Source organism: Danio rerio, chromosome 6 (genome assembly GCF_052040795.2).
Source record: "Danio rerio strain M-AB ecotype USA chromosome 6, GRCz13ab, whole genome shotgun sequence".
NCBI classification, from domain to species: Eukaryota; Metazoa; Chordata; class Actinopteri; order Cypriniformes; family Danionidae; genus Danio; species Danio rerio.
Window position 1 is genome coordinate 17878991 of NC_141026.1, and position 18477 is coordinate 17897467.

Genomic DNA, 18477 nt, shown 5'->3' on the forward strand with positions numbered 1-18477 from the left:
CCACATAACAAACATTTTTTCAATTTACGACCCATTGCACTCCCCCTCTTAATCCTCTTTTTAAATTAGTAATTCACAGTTGATAATAACCTAAAGTTGAATGAATAAATAAAAATTTGACCCTCTCTGACCTATGGAAATTTAGTATTGATATTATTTAAGTTACCTTTTTACTGTTATTTTCATATATTGTATTTGATGAAACCTTTATTTATTTATTTTTTTTTATATATATATTTTTTTTTTTTTGTGTTCTGTTACTTTAGAGTTTGTGAAAAAGAAAAATGTTAAGCAGTGGGAAATGTTTTCTCTTAAGTGGAATCATTGTACTGTGTTTATTGCTACTACAAATAAAAAATTAAAAAAAAAAAAAGATTTGCATTATGAAATTACATTAGCTTACTATTAACCTGTGGGGGGCGGGCAGGGGCCATGCACTTTTCAAGTGATTTGTTTTCATGCATCACTCTGCAGTCTTCATAAACAAGATAATTAAATAACTTAAACTCAAAATAATCTTCCTTGTTCATTTATTTGACAAGTAACGTTATACTGGTGTGGGAGAACATATTTCTAACATTCAAGTACATCAAGGCACATTGCTGCACCTGTAAACTTTAACAGGCCTAAAGTTGAAGTCAATTTATTTTGCCCTCCCATTCATTCACAATAATGTTTCTGAAAATTTTTGCACTGTTTCCTAAAAAATAATTATTCTGGAGTCATAATAAGTCCTATTTTTTATTGTTTATTTTGTGCATTGATAATGACCAAGACACATTGAATGACAGTAAAAAGTAGCAATTTTACCCAATAAATGCTTTAGTAATATCAACTGATTTATATATAGTCATTCAAATGATCTTAAAACAATTAAAAACTGCAACAAACATTTATTTAGGCCCGAACTACAAAACCAAATGTAAAACTATTTTAGTATCAGTTTTGCTTAAGTTGCACGCTAGTGTTGCAGGAGAGGGGAGTGGTCACTTAAAGATTTGCTATTTACGGGAGTTGTAGTCCATAGCAAAGTGTATTGTGGGTAGTGTAGTTCGACACGCATGCTGGATGATGTGAGCTCACTTTGTGCTGTGCTGTGCAGCTGAAGCTGAGGAAGAAAGTTTTACTAGGCTTTGTTTCATGTTCACTCAAGTTATTCCACCCGAGAGCTGTTCATAACTAGATAGAATAGACATAGAGATAGAAATAGAGATATATTGATCTCTGCAGCAGCTGCCGGAAAGCTGCGCGCTGCAGACGCAGCTGGTGTGAAAGGCAAACGGCTGCGTGCTGCTTCTGCTCTCCATACACGCTGCTCACGCACTGCTTTCGCTTGCGGTGTGAAACAGGCGTCAAAGGCAAACGCCTGCGTGCTGCTTCTGCTCGACATACGTGCTGCGCACGCTCTGCTCACGCACTGCTTTCGCTTGCGGTGTGAAACAGGCATAACATCCTTGCCGCAGCACCGAACTTAGGCACCGAAATTCAAACGCTGATTTAATACCGGTACGTACCGGTTACCTAGGTACCGGTGCTATAATGGCACCGGATTTCGGTACCCAACCCTACTTAAAAGTCACGTCTCGTCTTCAGTTTCGAGCCCAAGTAAACCGCGCTCTGGCACACCTCTTCCAACCAGGCCAGGGCCGCCAAAGTGTACCGCACCTGAGCCAGATTCGGAGCACTCACACTTCTCAAACGTTATGGGCCTGGGCACGGTACTGATAGCATAGTGTGAGTACGCCCTGAAACTAAAAAGTGTTCATATTTACTGTTTGCGCTGCAAAAATAACTAAATTGCCATTTAATAGCAGACACTTGTAACTCAAGATCTCAAAGATATATAGAGAAATATAATAGAAGTACAACTATCCCCGGTCTCCCCCATACAAATATATCATATGTACATGCAACTTATATTTCAAAATGTATCAAAAATAATTTATAATACTTATGCTTTCGTGAGTATCTCTCTTCCGCCTGTTGAGGATTCATTATCTACAATGTAAATAACAGCCACAGACAAAACATCTATTTAACAATCTATGCCCACCACCACCCCCTTCCACTTGGAAGGACATCTATCCATGCACCCATACTTCTGCATTAAAAGGATATTCTTGACCATCAGTGTCCAGTCACCACTGAGGTGTGTGACTCCTATTTGTCTCCACATGCTCCACTCCAGTCTGTAAAAGACAAAGACACGACTAACAGAGCTCTACATGCTTGCTGAACTCCAGCAATGCACAAGCTGCTCTCTAGCGTTCTTCAGATAAATCTCCACTGATGCTCTTGTGAGTCTCCTTCTGTCTGTTGTGTCCATTACCTGAAAAAGAAACACCTGCTGCAAACAAGACATCTATCTAACTATTTACTGTATCTGAAGGAAATACCCAATCATCACTTAGTCTTTACAAATTAAAGTATATAATTTAAAAATGTTTTATTAAGTTAATTTGATTCAACTAAAAATGTAAGTCTACCTAATTTATTACGATGTACTTGTCAATACTGATGTGTGGTTCACTGTTTCTCCACATGCTCCATGCCAACCTGTCAAAGAGAAAGATATCAGGTCTTTAATCTCAATACATTTTTTTGGAAACAAACTCCATTGTTCAGTCTGTTCAAGCAGTTCTACTTGCTTCCTGAGCTCCCGGTCTTGCAGTATATCTCCACCATTCCGCTTGTGAGTCTCCATCTGCTCCACTCCAATCAGCAAACAAACAAAGACAGCCCCAAGTGCACAGTCCACACTTCTTTTTAAACGGTTAAATAAGAGCATCATCCGTGAATTTAAAGTGAACTTAATCTTTTTAAAATAAAAGAATATTGTCAGCGCAATAGCCTTGTGGTCAATGCGCTGACATATGGTGCAGTAGCACAATAGGGCTTCCCGAGTTCAAATCCCAGCTCGAAGACATTTCCCAACCCTACCCCCTTCTCTCTCTCCCACTTCGTTTCCTGTCCCATTACTGTCCTATCTAATAAAGGCAAAAAAGTAGAAAAAAAGGAGAATATTTTAGTGCACACACTACTTACACCATTTACACTACAAAATGGCATAGAATAGTGTACAAGTATGTGATTTGGAACGCACCCATAGACAGTACTGACAGAGCCCTACCTGCTGTTCTCCAGCATTTTCTAGATAAATGTCCACCGATGCTCTTTTGAGTCTCCCTCTTCTGCCTGCTCTCCATTAGCTGAAAAAGGAAAAACCTGACACAGACAAGGCCTAACTATCTATCTATACCAGTGGTTCTCAAAGTGTGGTACGCAGGCTTTCTTCTAGTGGTGCACGGAGGAATCACAGAATAATAATTAAAAATATATGAACGCCCTTTTACCCTTTGATGCGTATGATAACACCGATGTGATCAGCATTTGCTGTTCCCTGTACTGTATGATCACACTGTTATGATTAGTATGTTTAGTGCATCATGTCATCAGATGCTAAGATTGAAAAAAACTGTGGAGCTCTCGAGCAGATACGCACTAGTGAGGTGCTTTTCAGTTACTGCAAACTCAGGAGTTTCTACAAGCTGCATCATTGGTGAAATAATTATCACAAACGTGTTAAAGTGTTCATAGTTGTGTAAAATCATGTGTGTTTTCGATGTATAGCCGATACATATTTCGATATATATTTGTTTTGTAAATAGCCTAGCGGTGTGGCTTTTGATTTAGTTTGTTAAATGGTGCAGGTCGAAGAACAGACTAAAGCCAATTTTACCATGTTTGAACCTTGAAAAAACACAAAATGGAAGTTTGTGCACAGACGGAGCACCTGCAAACCTTACCCAAGTCGACCTGAAAACGGTGGTCGGATGCACAGTTTACACAAACTCCGCGGTTTACTTATGATATGATCTCAATTCCACCAAATCATGGAAATGCTGCATTTATGAATTGATAAATCACTTATGAATTTTCTTCAGGGTATTTATAATCACTCACTTTTCTGAAACACATACTGTAAATGACGCGCTGTAAGCAGATCTAATCTCTAATTTAAATTGTAATAGTGAACGTTATATTTCAAATACAAGTTAATGTTTAGGGCCCTATCATACACCCGGCGCAATGTGGTGCAAGGCGCGGTGCAATAGTCTTTTGCTAGTTTCAGCTTGGCGCAAGAGTGGTTTTGAGGCATTGCGCTACGCTGTTTAAATAGCAAATGCATTTGCGCTCATATGTGCGTCCATAGGCGTTCTGGTCTAAAAAGGAAGGCGTTCTCAGGCGCACTGCTATTTTGCGAAACAAAAATAGATTTTTAATTAGACCAAAACAAACCCGGTCTAAACTCCAGCGCAGAGTTGCACCTCGCTTACACACTGCTTAATACGCACAAGAGAGCAATAGGCAAATCTTTACATATGAAAAAAATTAAATATTAGGGATATAGAATATAATAAGAATAGATATAGGATATAAATATAAAGGATTAAAATATTACAAAACATATTATTTTCTAGCCTACATAAATATGAAAAATCACTGCTTTTATGTCTTCTTCATCTCAGAGGGCTTTTTCAGTTAATTTATAACAATTTGCTTTTGTATAATGTTATTATTATTAGCAGTATTATTTATTATCTCCATATTTATATTTGTTTTATGAAATACAAGCTTAGATTTGCCCACCTGTCAGGTTTTAGACCATATGGGGCACAGCATGTGTATTAGGATATAACTCAGGTTTTCTAACACACTTCGTTATTATTGTTCATTTATTCGTTTGCTGGAAATTAGAACGGAATTTAGAAATAGTTTTGAAACGAATATTTGCGCTTAACAAACGTAATTAATTATTTATAGACTAATTGATGTCTGTGCGTAAAGATTTCCCTATCCAAGAGCGAAAGTGAAAGTAGATCGATTATCTCTCATTCTCATGCAGTAGATGCTCTGTTTAACAGTTTTCTGTTAACTGTTTGCTAGTGAAATGCTCAGTTTTTCCACTTAGACTTACTATACGTCCTGTAAATAGCGAATGCGCTTATGGCGCGACGCGGCTGGCTGTTAAAGGGAATGGGAGATGAGACTCTAATTGGTTTATTCTCAAAACACACCAATAACTCATTAAGAAAATAAACTCAACCCTTTTAGACCATGCGCCATGGCGCAAAGCGGATTTTCTCGTCTTTAAATTAGCAAAAATGCGTTCTGACACGCCCTGAAAGCGTTTCCGCCCTGCAATTTGCGCTCTGCACATGGACCGTCAAAAAGAAGCCCTTAGATTTGGAGAGAGCGGGGATAGTTGTAACACTTACAATCTCTACAACAAGGAACTAGTTACAAATCAGCTGATTCACTTCACACATGCTCATTTTAGTCCTCATACCACATATGAAAAAGTCCTGTGACAGACACAGCAGATATTAGACAGAAAAACTACACTTCAGCTAAGATTAGCTAATTAATTATTTTTAAGATATCATTCCCTGATTTGTAGTTAAACCCATGTAATCTGTGTGTCTGATTGTGGATATACTTAATCCACATTGTTGGTGATAATGTTTTAGCTGTTAGCTGTAGGAGAACAGATTCATGGCCACATAATGCTGGGTCAGTTGAAACAACAAAAGCTAGTAACTTGCTAGTCACATCAGTGAAATGTTACCACCAACCCCAAGCAGATTTAAAACTGTATTTATATGATTTAATTTCAGTATTGCTATAGCTTATAAAAGAGAAAGTCAAAAGTAGTTTGAGTTCAGTGTTTGACCTCTGTGGGCTCATGAAGCCTGCAAACACAAATAGTGTTCAATTGTTGAAGCTGATGCACATTTGCACATTTCATTCAGCTTTGTAACACAGAGACACACAAACTATACTGAAAGCTCAATGCTGAATAAAAAGCTTTCAAATCCATTTTATGTCATAATTCTCATTTTATGATGTTACAACTAACCCAGACTGTGGGCTGAATTGTAACATTTCACTCCTCCTGCTTGAGGGCTTACTCACACTATTTACAGTTGCCTTGAACCGGGCCGAAGCACATTTGTCCCCCCTCCCGTCTCACCTGACGGCCCGCACTCACATCGCATTTGGGACTGAGCATGCTTACGTCATCAATGATGCACAGTTCAGTAAGAAGCGCTCTCACTCAGCACAGTGGAAATTTCTTTAGTTATATCGTTTTCAAGAGTTCACACTTAGCTGATGACTGATTATAAGCAAGTTTAGCATGCTGTCCCGGGAGAGAGACCTGAGCTCAAAAGGTCCTTGAGCCCTGGGCTCCCTCCCGTTTGCCTCAGGTAGATCTCGACAACTCCCCCCATGATATGAGCTGATGACTAAAATAAATGCTATGAAGAGATATGCTGCTGAATGAGAGTTTGAATGTAGTGCTAAATTTAGATTGATCAATTCACTTGTAGTACATGTTTTTGGAATGTGGGAGGAAACCGGAGAACCCAGGGAAAACCCATGCGAGCACGGGAAGAACATGCAAACTATGCACAGAAATGACAGTCAGCCTGTTAAAGGACTAGAACCGGTGACGCTCTTGCTGTGAGGCTGCATTGCTACCCACTGGGCCACCGTGCCACCCTATGAAGGGAAAGCTGGAGAGGTAGGGGTGGAAGGGGTGACACGCAGTTAATTATTTCGCTGAACAGATCAGCCACTTTTGACGCTCATAAACAATTATAAAGTCATCGCGCTGCAGGAATTAAGAGGTTTGCTACAGGTGCAGCTGTCATGCAGTGAGGTGTTTGCGTCTTTAATAATCTACGACAGTTTGCATTCATTGAACAGTATGAATGATTAATAAATCCATATAAAACAGTTCCTTAAATGTCACGTCTCGTCTTCAGTTTCCAGCCCAAGTGAATCGCGCGCTGGCACACCTCTTTCAACCAGGCAAGGGCCGGCCAAGTGAACCGCACCTGAGCCAGATTCGGAGCACTCACACTTCTCAAACGATATGGGCCTGGGCACGGTACTGATAGCATAGTGTGAGTACGCCCTGAAACTAAAAAGTTTCACATTTACTGTTTACGCTGCAAAAATTACTTATTTGGCCATTTAATAGCAGACACTTGTAACTCAAGATCTCAAAGATATATAGAGAAATATAATAGAAGTACAACTATCCCCGGTCTCCCCCATACAAATATATCATAGGTACATACAACTTATATTTCAAAATGTATCAAAAATTATTTATAATACTTATGCTCTTGTGAGTATCTCTCTTCCGCCTGTTGAGAATTCATTATCTACAATGTAAATAACAGCCACAGACAAAACATCTATTTAACAATCTATGCCCACCACCACCCCCTTCCACTTGGAAGGACATCTATCCATGCACCCATACTACTGCATTAAAAGGATATTCTTGACCATCAGTGTCCAGTCACCACTGAGGTGTGTGATTCCTATTGGTCTCCACATGCTCCACTCCAGTCTGTAAAAGACAAAGACACGACTAACAGAGCTCTACATGCTTGCTGAACTCCAGCAATGCACAAGCTGCTCTCCAGCGTTCTTCAGATAAATCTCCACTGATGCTCTTGTGAGTCTCCTTCTTCTGTTTGTTGTGTGTCCATTACCTGAAAAAGAAACACCTGCGCCAGACAAGACATCTATCTAACTATTTACTGTATCTGAAGGAAATACCCAATCATCACTTAGTCTTTACAAATTAAAGTATATAATTTAAAAATGTTTTATTAAGTTAATTTGATTCAACTAAAAATGTAAGTCTACCTAATTTATTACGATGTACTTGTCAATACTGATGTGTGGTTCGCTGTTTCTCCACATGCTCCATGCCAACCTGTCAAAGAGAAAGATATCAGGTCTTTAATCTCAATATATTTCTTTGGAAACAAACTCCATTGTTTAGTCTGTTCAAGCAGTTCTACCTGTTTCCTGAGCTCCAGATTTTCAAGTATATTTCCACTGTTCCTGTGACTCTACTACTTCTGCTCCACTCCAACCTACAAATGACAAAAGCTGCGTCCCAAAAGGCACGCTATACACTATGAACTTATACACTATGTACTTATGCACTTACACACTCAACAGCATAGTATATGAATGTAGTGTCCCAAATAGAACACAATCGGTTATTTACTAACCGCAAATTCAGCTGTCGTGCATTGAGAAGTTTGCGTATTTAATAAACTACGGCAGTTTGCGTTCAATGAACAGTAAGAATGATTAATAAATCCATATGAAACAGTCCCTTAAAAGTCACGTGTCGCTTTCAGTTTCGGGCCCAAGTGAACCGCACTCAGACCCACCTCTTCCAACCGGGCCAGGGCCGGCCAAGTGAACCGTGCTTGAGCCTGATTCAGCGCACTCACACTTCTCAAACGATCCGGGAAACGGGCCTGGGCACGGTACGGATGGCATAGTGTGAGTAGGCCCTTAGTGAAACAAATGACCAAACTGTCAAATAATACTTGCCATGAGTATAATCACTTTCACCATCAGGAAGCAGCATAATCACTCTTGTTGGAGAATTTTTCTTTCATAATCCAAAATAAAGTAATCAAACTTAAGCTCCTGATAGCTCCACTTATGCTCTTGTGAGTCTCCCTCTTCTGCCTGCTCTCTCTCCATTACCTGAAAAAGAAAAACCTGCCAAAGACAAGGCCTAATTACTATCTACAACAACCAGCACTCCTTCATCTTGGAAGGACGTCCATCGATTCACACGTCCACCTAATTTAAAAAAAAATTAAATTCCTGACCATCCAGTCATTGCTGAGGTGTGTGATTCCTTCTTTTCTCCATGTGGTGCCATCTGATCTGTAAAATACAATAGAAAGATGTCAAGTCATTCATTAATCTAATACCATTCTTTGGAAGTTTGAAAACTGTAAATAAAACAAAAAACAATCAAAAGCTACAAATGTTGAACAGGCCGACAGCATAAATTACTAATAAATAATACAACAGCCAGACAATCTATCTGACAACAGACGTGCAGTAATATTCAATGTGGTAACTCTGACAGCATACAAATACATTAGAACAGATCAATTTATCCGATCATATAACAAATAACAATCTGCAAATGTTAAGTTAGATAGCGATATACAAATGAAGCATACAAACAAAAATATTGTATCTATTTCTGTCTATCTGAAGGAAATATCTGACAACCACTTACTGCCCCATTAAGACCAGGTTTTCCACTCACTGAAGCACCACAAGCACATCTCCTGTGAGTTCCAGTGTCTCTCCTAGTGAGGTGTCTCCTGGTTCCTCGTTAAGTCTTCATCCTGTTTGCTGTCTGTGGTATCCGTCTCCAGTCTCCAAGCCTGCATAATCAAATATCCAATTCAGGTTAATGGACTTATTATCTGCATCAATAAACTCACCTGCTTATACTCACCTGACGTCCTGTTATATTACTGAACTGAATGTCGTCCCTTCTGTGACACTTACTCTGTAAAAATGTAATTGTATAAGTTTAAAATGTTTTATAAAGTTCAGTTGACTCAACTTAAAGTTTAAGGCTGTACCTAATTTATTACGATGCACTTGTCATTACAGTGTGTTTCCCTGTTCCTTCACATGCTCCATGCCAACCTGTCAAAGAGAAAGATATCAGGTCTTTAACTAATTTTAATACATTTCTTTTGAAACTAACTCCATTGTTTAGTCTGTTCAAGCAGCACTACCTGCTTCATGAGCTCCAGGTCTTCAAGTATATCTCCACCGTTCTCCTTCTTCTGCTCCACTGCTCTTGTGAGTCTCCCTCTTTTGCCTGCTCTCCAATACCTGAAAAAAGGAAAAACCTGACACAGACAAGGCCTAACCACCCATCTATACCAGTGGTTCTCAAAGTGTTGTACGCGGGTTTCCTTCTAGTGGTATGCAGAGAAATCACTGAATAATAATTAAAAATATATGAACGCCCTTTTACCCTTTGATGCAAACGATAACAGATGTGATCAGCATTGGCTGTTCCCTGTTCTGTACGATCACACTGTTATGATTAGTATGTTTAGTGCATCATGTCATCAGATGCTAAGAATCTAAAAAAAACTGTGGAGGGCTTAAGCAGATACATGTTAGAGAGGTGCTTTTACAGACAAGTCCTGTTGGCATTTCAGTTATTTCAGTGCAAACTCAGGAGAATTATTGGTAAAATAATTATCACTAATGTGTTAACATGTGTTAGTAGTTGTGTAAAAAAATCCATTTATGATTTATAGCCTGAAGTCATTTGTTATGTAAATAGTTTAGCGGTGTGGCTTTCGATTTAGTTTGTTGCCTCAGATTTAAATTAATCTGGATGTGATTCAAATGGTGCGGAACCTTACCCGAGTCGGCCTGAAAACGGTGGTCAGTTGCACAGTTTACACAAACTCTATGGGCTCTATTTTGACAGTCCATGCGCAGAGCGCAAAACCCAGGGTGCAAACGCTTTCAGGGTGTGTCAGAATGCATCTTTGCTAATTTAAGGACAGAAAAATCTGCTTTGCGCCGTGGCGCATGGTCTAAAAGGTTTGAGTTTATTTTCTTATTGAGTTATAGATGTGTTTTAAGAATAAACCAATCAGAGTCTCATCTCCCATTCCCTTTAAGAGCCAGCTGCGTCGCGCCATAAGCGCATTCGCTATTTACAGGATGTAAAGTAAGTCTAAGTGGAAAAACTCAGCATTTTACAAGCAAACAGTTAAAAGTTTTTTTTTAACAGAAAACTGTTAAACAGAGCATTTACTGCGTGAGAATGAGAGATAATCGATCTACTTTCACTTTCGCTCTTAGATAGGGAAACCTTTATGCACACACATTAATTAGCCTATAAATAATTAATTTTGTTTGTTAAGCGCAAATATTCGTTTCAAAACTATTTCTAAATTCAGTTCTAATTTCTAGCAAACGAATAAATGAACAATAACAACAAAGTGTGCTTAAAAACCTGAGTTGTATCCTAATACACATGCTGTGCCCCATATGGTCTAAAACCTGCAGGTGGGCAAATCTAAGCTTGTTTTTAATAAAACAAATATAAATATGGAGATAATAAATAATACTGCTAATAATAATAACATTATACAAAAGCAAATTGTTATGAATGAACTGAAAAAGCCTCCCGAGATGAAGAAGAAATAAAAGCAGTGATTTTTCATATTTATTTATGCTAGAAAATAACATGATTTGTAATATTTTAATCCTTTATACTTATTTCCTATATTTATATTCTTATTATATCCTATATATATCCTTAATATTTAAATTTTTTCATATGTAAAGATATTTGCGTATTGCTCTACATCTTGTGTGTAGGCTATTAAGCAGTCTGTAAGCGAGGCGCAACTCTGAGCTGGAGTTTAGACCGGGTTTGTTTTGGTCTAATGAAAAATCTATTATAGTTTCTCAAAATAGCAACGTGCCAGCAGTGCGCCTCAGAACACTTTCCTATTCAGACCAGAACGCCTATGGGCGCACATATAAGTGCAAATGCATTTGCTATTTAAACAACGTGGTGCAAAACAGCAAAACAACACTTGCGTCAAGGTGAAACTAGCAAATAACATTTGCGCCGCGCCTTGCGCTGCATTGCGCCGGGTGTATGATAGGGCCCTATGTTTTACTTAAGATATGATCTCACTTCCACCAAATTATGGAAATGCTGAATCTATGAATTGATACATCACGCATGAATTGGTCAAACAGTGTATTTATAATCACTAGGGATGCACCGATTCCAATACCAGTATCGGGGCGACACTTAAAATACTCATACTCATATCGTACATAAAAAGGCAGATACCACGCACAGATCCCACTCAACAGTAATTTACTACATGGATGTGATTTGTTATCCTACCTGACCATTGTCTTAATAATTAGCCTAATGTATTATATATTTATAGCTTAGTCCTTATAAACAATCCTTTTAAAAATACATTATTAATGAATCTATCGGCTACTGAAGAATAAACCGAACATGAAATATGATCCTTGCATAATGATCACAGCAAAACAAGCTAGAACTCATGTTAATATAAACTATAAATAAAAAAACGAAATAAATTTTAAGTAATGGAACATTATGTAAAAAATCTAAAGACTACAGGGTAAATAAAAGCACCTCATCAGAGCTGAACATTACTGCGGTCACTGCGCCCGTCTCAGTTTACAGCTTCTGTAAAGATCAGACAGCCTATACAGATCACACAATCTCAATAAATACCATGTAAGTGTATAAATATTTTGATAAGTATTGTTAATAGAATATTTATAACGATATGATTTTGCTTGTGATTATATCGATACTTGCACTGAGCTCTCACGGGCACGCTCTCTCTCACCAGTGGCAGTTGACATGCGCTGCATAAGGGCGCTATACACACCACGCAGCATACACTGGCGAGATGACAAGTGCTGAACTCCAAGGGACCAGTTTTACTTGTTGCCGATTTGTGTGTTGTTCCTTTTTTTAAAAGGCCTTTTATTTTTAAAATCTCTCAAGTTAATAATGGCTATCGGGTCACATAATCTCCCTCAGAGATATTTGAGCTCAATAACGTGGTGCGCAGTATGACTATTGACCAACACCGCCCTGTAAGTGTAGGCCTACAGCTCTGGTGTGTAATGAATTGCATGTTTTAAATGACAGCGAGACATGCTACATATAGTTTTTCATGTAAAATATACATTCTAACTAGGGATGCTCATTTCGGTTAATTTTGCTAACCGACAATTGCCGCTCAATAATCGGTTATTAACGGTTAACTGGTCAGATTACTATTAATTTTATATTAAACAAATTGACATGTCTATTTTGTGTCTGACACTTTAAATATTGCATAAAATACTGATTTATTTTTATATGCTAGCATATTAATAATAGAACAATACAACAGAGCATTTTCACGTACCTGCAGTGTTTAGCACAGAAGAACAGAATAATCTAAATAAAATGAATAAAATAAATAGGACTGCCCTAAATTATTTTGCACTTAAGTGAAGTTTAGTTTTAAACTAATTTCGAGAGGAGCATGTGCTCATGATTTACCCAGCTGGTCCACATTAACTAATTATGATTCTCCAATCAAAGGATCCCAAACCACTATATATATCCTCATTTCCTTTCTACAACTATCTTCGCCTGGAAGAAAGCTTCCTGCTTCTAAAAGACTTTAGCTCTAAAAGCTTTTACAGCATTGCACTTTTTAGCCCATCAATATGGAAATAACCAACAATATCTACAACTGCAACCAGAGCCCTGCTCTCCCTGAGACTTCAGCCCCTGCAATGAAGCCAAACTCTCACCGCTCTTCGCGGTCCACCTGTGGTAACGTAGTATGCTTTAAGGGGAAACTTCTCTCTTTAAGGAGAAACTACTCTCCAAAAGACTAAATATTTCTTATGTCTTTAGAAAAGCAAGACTATCATAAATAAAAAAATAATTTAAACCATTTTAAAGACACAAACACTATGGACTTAACGTCCTCCTATAATCTGTAAACAAGCAGAGATTATAACAAACCAAATAAACCCACCTTTCAAGCTTGCTGTCTGTTCACAGGTCCATAACATTTTAACAGCCTGGCTGATTTGACTGTAAGGATCAAAGCAATCCAATCCATAAAACTTTAGTCCACAACATGTTGACATGTTTATAAACCTACATGGATACACTGCTGTCATCAAAACTTGTTGCTGGAGTGCTTTCAGTAAAGTAGTATCTTTCAGACAAAAACACTTGTATTATGGTCTAACAAAATGGCTGCCGACCTTTTGATTGACACTTCATTGAGCCAATAGCTAAAGAGAAGTGTCACCATCCAAGCTGTCAGAACATGAGATGGTCCCGCCCTCTCTTACGATAGTTATGAACAGACTTGGTTGCAAAGACTTTGTGAATGAATTGGGCCAATTATGCTTCTGATTTCATTCATGTTAAGATTCCAAATGTAATGTTATTTAATCAATCAGATTAAAGTAAAGCCCATAGTAAACATTTAATTGACACAGTTTAATAAGTATTGTTCAAGTGCAAATTAAATGACATAATTTTAGAAGTTAAATAAATAAATTAAACAAATAACTAACATAAATAAATAAATAAACATGCATATAAATAAACAAACCCGCCACTTCCAATAGCTATTTAACTTCTAAAATAAAATTACCCACCTAATGACAATAAGCATCACATCGATCATAGAAGTCCGATCGTAATATGTCACAGGAATTTAAACTTATCACTTCACCTACTCCACTTTAAAGAGGTATTTTTAAGATCACCAGCCAAGCCATGCTCAATATCCTTGGCCCTCCACTATCCTGGGGGGGAATGAACGTCTACCAAAACATTTAAAACACTATCTGTCTGTCGATTCCTCACCTCGCTAGAGAACTGCGTTCTCACCACTAATTTTTCTGATTTTCTCATTTCAGGTCTAACCTATGGATTCCACCCGGGCACCTCAGCTCTCCCTTCCTATCCTAATATTCAGTCAGGTTTTGCTGATTGAACCAGAAATTGTGGATCATCTTATTTAAAAAGAGATCGACAACCACTTTATGTTTGACCATTCTCTGCCCCACCACTCAAGGTTTCACGCATTTGTCCCATAAGCAGTGCAACTCGCAAATTCTCCATCACTGGCTTCTTTCTAACAATCGCAGAATCCCCCACCTTATCCAACTTTAGATGATATTCTAATCACCCCCCCCCCCCCCCCATTGCCTCCAGCCAAACACCTAGAGATCACCAAAAGGTTTTCGCCAATCTAGGTATTCTGCTCGCAGAAGGCTGGACCCAATACATTTATCGAATTTCTAGGCATCAACTTCGATTTGCTCAAATTCCAAGCTTCTCTTCCTAAAGAGAAAATTGGCTGAATAATTTCTCTTTCTCTTGTATTATAAGAAAGAGACTTGAATTAAACACATACTGTTATCTATCCTCGGCCACCTAAAAATTCACAGTGCAAATTTACCTCAAACTTCCCTAGTCCAGCTCCCTACCACAAGTCACGATTTAAAAGGCACAATTTCTCTCTCAAAACCCACCCACAATGAACTCCGCTTATGGATTGCTTCCTTAAGCTAAGGAACGGCTGTTCCTTCTTCTGCAGAGATTGTTCGCACCCCCATTAGATATTTGTCTATTTACTGGTGCTACCCCATCAGTTGGGTTCCAAGGGTACTCAGAGGCCACTGGTTGCCACCACATGGCCCCCTCAATCTATTTCCACTCTAGAAACCATTGTTCATCAGCTTTCTTCAAACTGTACCCAATAGTCGCTGCCGCCATACTATGGGGAGACGAATGGTCCACCTCTAGGATTCTCATTTATTGTGTTGAGAAAGAAACAATATAATGCATAGACAAAGGCGTTCCTACTCTCTAAGCTTTAATGCTACTTTTAAGATGTCTTATTTGACATTAGTCAGCTTATCATGTCTGCATAATACGTGCCAGGTTGCAAAACCAAATCACTGACTCTCTCTCATTTTTCTTCCAGAAACTTTGGTCACTGGCTACAGAAGTGGACCCCAACTCAACGCCTGTCCATCCCTTTCCACAAATGACATTACCTTAAGCCACCCCCATTATAACCTCCACCAAACTCCATATCACTTACCATTAAAGTAGTAGCCTTCAGACCCTTCAGTCACACATCACAGCATGAAACATTTAAACTCAACCCTCACTCCAACCCACCATAGCAGATCTAATTTTGTGTGATGAGGAAAGAAAGGGTTTCCTCGTCCTGCAAAGTAAGATAGATCTATTGACAAAGAACATTTCATTTACATCTTCAACATTCCTGCCCTCACCCACCCAGTCCAAACTCTGTAGTATACCTACACTCGAGGATTATAAGAAACAAACCCCCTTGCCCCCCTTTTTACTGATGACGCTAATCGTCCAGTATCACATCTCTGGTTCCGGAAACACTTCAAAGTTGTCCACCTCTCAGGATTTCCTCCTGAACCAATCCCCAGCCATTCATTTAGAATTGGCATTATTAAAAGGCTTTCCCAGCACCAGATCCAGACCCTTGGTCATTGGTTCTCTGAAGCCTTTCAAATCCTACATTCGCCTCAGTCTTTTCATCTCAAAGAACCCAAGTTGTTTCTTTGAAACCTCTCAGCCCAATCTTGGCCACCCCTTTATTCTCAAGCCAAAGCCATCTATCTGTCCATTCCTAGCAAACCCCCTCACGGCTCAGACTCCCGCTGGAGTAAATATGAGCTTCAGCTCTCGCAGAGCTTAACATGACCCTCTTTCTGTTCCCCCTGCCAGCATTGAGTTCCTCTGCCGTTTCCTCCTAATTCTTTACTCCCTGCCTTTGACTCTCATGTAATCTCCTTGCTACATCAGCATCACCCTAAGCTCAGATTTCGCAGGGGTCAACATGAGCTTTGGCTCTGACAAGAGCCTACCCTGTCACCCTCTCCTTTCTGTTCCCCCTGCCAGCGTTGAGTAATTCCGCTGTTCCCTCCTAGCTCTTTACCCCTTGCCTTTGGCTCTCTGGTAACCTCCTTGCTCCATCTGCATCACCCAAGCTCAGACCCTCGCAAGGGTCAACACGAGCTTCGGCTCTCGCAAGAGCCTCACCTTTCACCCTCTCCTTTCTGTTCCTCCTACCAGTGTTGAGTGCTTCCACTGTTTCCTCCTAGCTCTTTACCCCTCGCCTTTGGCTCTCTTGTTACCACCTTGCTCAATCTGCTTCAAGCTCAGACTCCTATAGGGGTCAACACAAGTTTCGGCTCTCCCAAGAGCCTCCCCTTTCACCCTCTCTTTTCTGTTATCCCTGCCAGCGTTGAGTACTTCCGCTGTTTCCTCCTAGCTCTTCACTCCTTGCCTTTGGCCCTCTCATAACCTTCTTGCTCTATCTGCATCACCCTAAGCTCAGACTCCCGCAGGGGTCAACGCAAGCTGTGGCTCTCTTAAGAACCTCACCTATCAACCTCTCCTTTCTGTATGCCCTGCCAGCGATAAGCGCTTCTGCTGTTCCCTCCAATCTCTTAACTCCTTGCCTTGACTCTCAACTAACCTCTTTGCTCCATCTTAGCATCACCCTAAGCTCAGACCCCCACAGGGGTCAACACGAGCTTCGGCTCTCGCAAGAGCCTCCCCTATCACCCTCACCTTCCTGTTTCCACTGCCAGAAATGAGTGCTTATGCTGCATCATTTTATTTATTCTGTATTGTCATTCATCAGTATCTACATTTTGTTTAATCTGTATAGTAGTTCATTAGCATTACATGTTATCATATTCTGTATTTTGCATAGTAATCTCGTTACCTCCAACAGCTCTCCCCTTTTTCTTTCCCCCCTGTCAGCGTTGTATGTTCCCTCTGCCTTTGTATCTTATTGCATAATTTGTATATTCTGTATAGTACTTGTGTTGGATATTTGTGTTTCTTACAGCTGCTCTCCTCCCTTTTTCCTGCCCTGCAGCATCAAGCACCTTTGCAGCTCCAATTAATTTATTCTGCATAATGGTTTATTGTTATATCTTGTATTGTATCATTTGCATAAAAATTGTTGAGTATATCTGTTACTTCCAGCCACCTTGCCCATTTCTTTTCCCATTCCAGTGTGGAGTGCTTCCGCTGCACCAGTTTATTTGTTTTCCATATAGTTATTGATAAATGTCTACATTGTGTTCATTCTGCATAGTAGTCCATTTGTATTTCATGTATTATATTGTGTATTTCTGGACAATAATCATATTACTCCCAGCAGCTCTCCCCTTTCCACTTGCCAGAATTGAGTGCCTTACTGTTTTCTACCAGCTCTTTACTCATTGTTTTTGACTCCCATCCAACCTCCCTCCACATTAACATCACCCTAAGCTCTGACTCCCGCCGGAGTCAATAGGAGTTTCGGCTCTCGCAAGAGCCTTACCTATCGCCTTCACCTTCCAGTTTCCCCTGCCAGTGTCGAGTGCTTCCGCTGCATCAATTTATTTATTCTTTATAGTTATTCACCAGTATCGGCATTAACATGTTTATTCTGCATAGTAATTCATTAGCATTTCATGTTCTGTATTTTGCATAGTAACCTTATTACTTCAACAGCACCCCCCTTTTTCTCTCCCCTTACCAGCGTTGTGGGCTCCCGCTGCATTAGTATCTTTCTTATTGATTATTTTGCATATTATGCATAGTAATTGTATAGCATATTTTTGTTAATTACAGCTGTTTTTCTTCTGCCAGCGCTAAGTGCTTCCGCTGCTTACTGCATTTTATTATGCATAGTATTTCCCTAATGTTTCATGTTTTTATTTTATTGTTAATATATTAAATCTGTGTTAATACCAGCTTCCTTCCCCTCTCTTTCTCCCTGCCAGTTTGTAGCAACGTGCCAACATTGAGTGCTTCTGCTGCATAGCAGTTGTATATTCCATACAGTAATTTATATAGCATTGTTTCCTCCAGCTTCTCTCCTTTGTTTACCCCCAACAGCTTTTTATGCTTCCGCTACCAAATCTCTTCCCTCCTCTTAAACAGCCAGCTCC

General features: G+C 39.3%; 2 long non-coding RNA genes across 2 annotated transcripts; both read right to left on the reverse strand.

Annotated features, from left to right (window-relative positions):
- Positions 1-248: 248 nt before the first annotated feature.
- Positions 249-3786, reverse strand: LOC147843427 (uncharacterized). Its single transcript, XR_015493570.1, has 4 exons — positions 3131-3786; positions 2649-2762; positions 2487-2556; positions 249-2329 (listed from the first exon to the last, which is right to left on the reverse strand). It is a non-coding gene; the product is annotated as an uncharacterized LOC147843427 (long non-coding RNA).
- A 3877-nt stretch (positions 3787-7663) lies between these two features.
- LOC147843428 (uncharacterized) lies at positions 7664-11215 on the reverse strand. Its single transcript, XR_015493524.1, has 7 exons — positions 9657-11215; positions 9498-9564; positions 9368-9421; positions 9143-9293; positions 8721-8778; positions 7887-8607; positions 7664-7798 (listed from the first exon to the last, which is right to left on the reverse strand). It is a non-coding gene; the product is annotated as an uncharacterized LOC147843428 (long non-coding RNA).
- Between the last annotated feature and the right edge of the window lie 7262 nt (positions 11216-18477).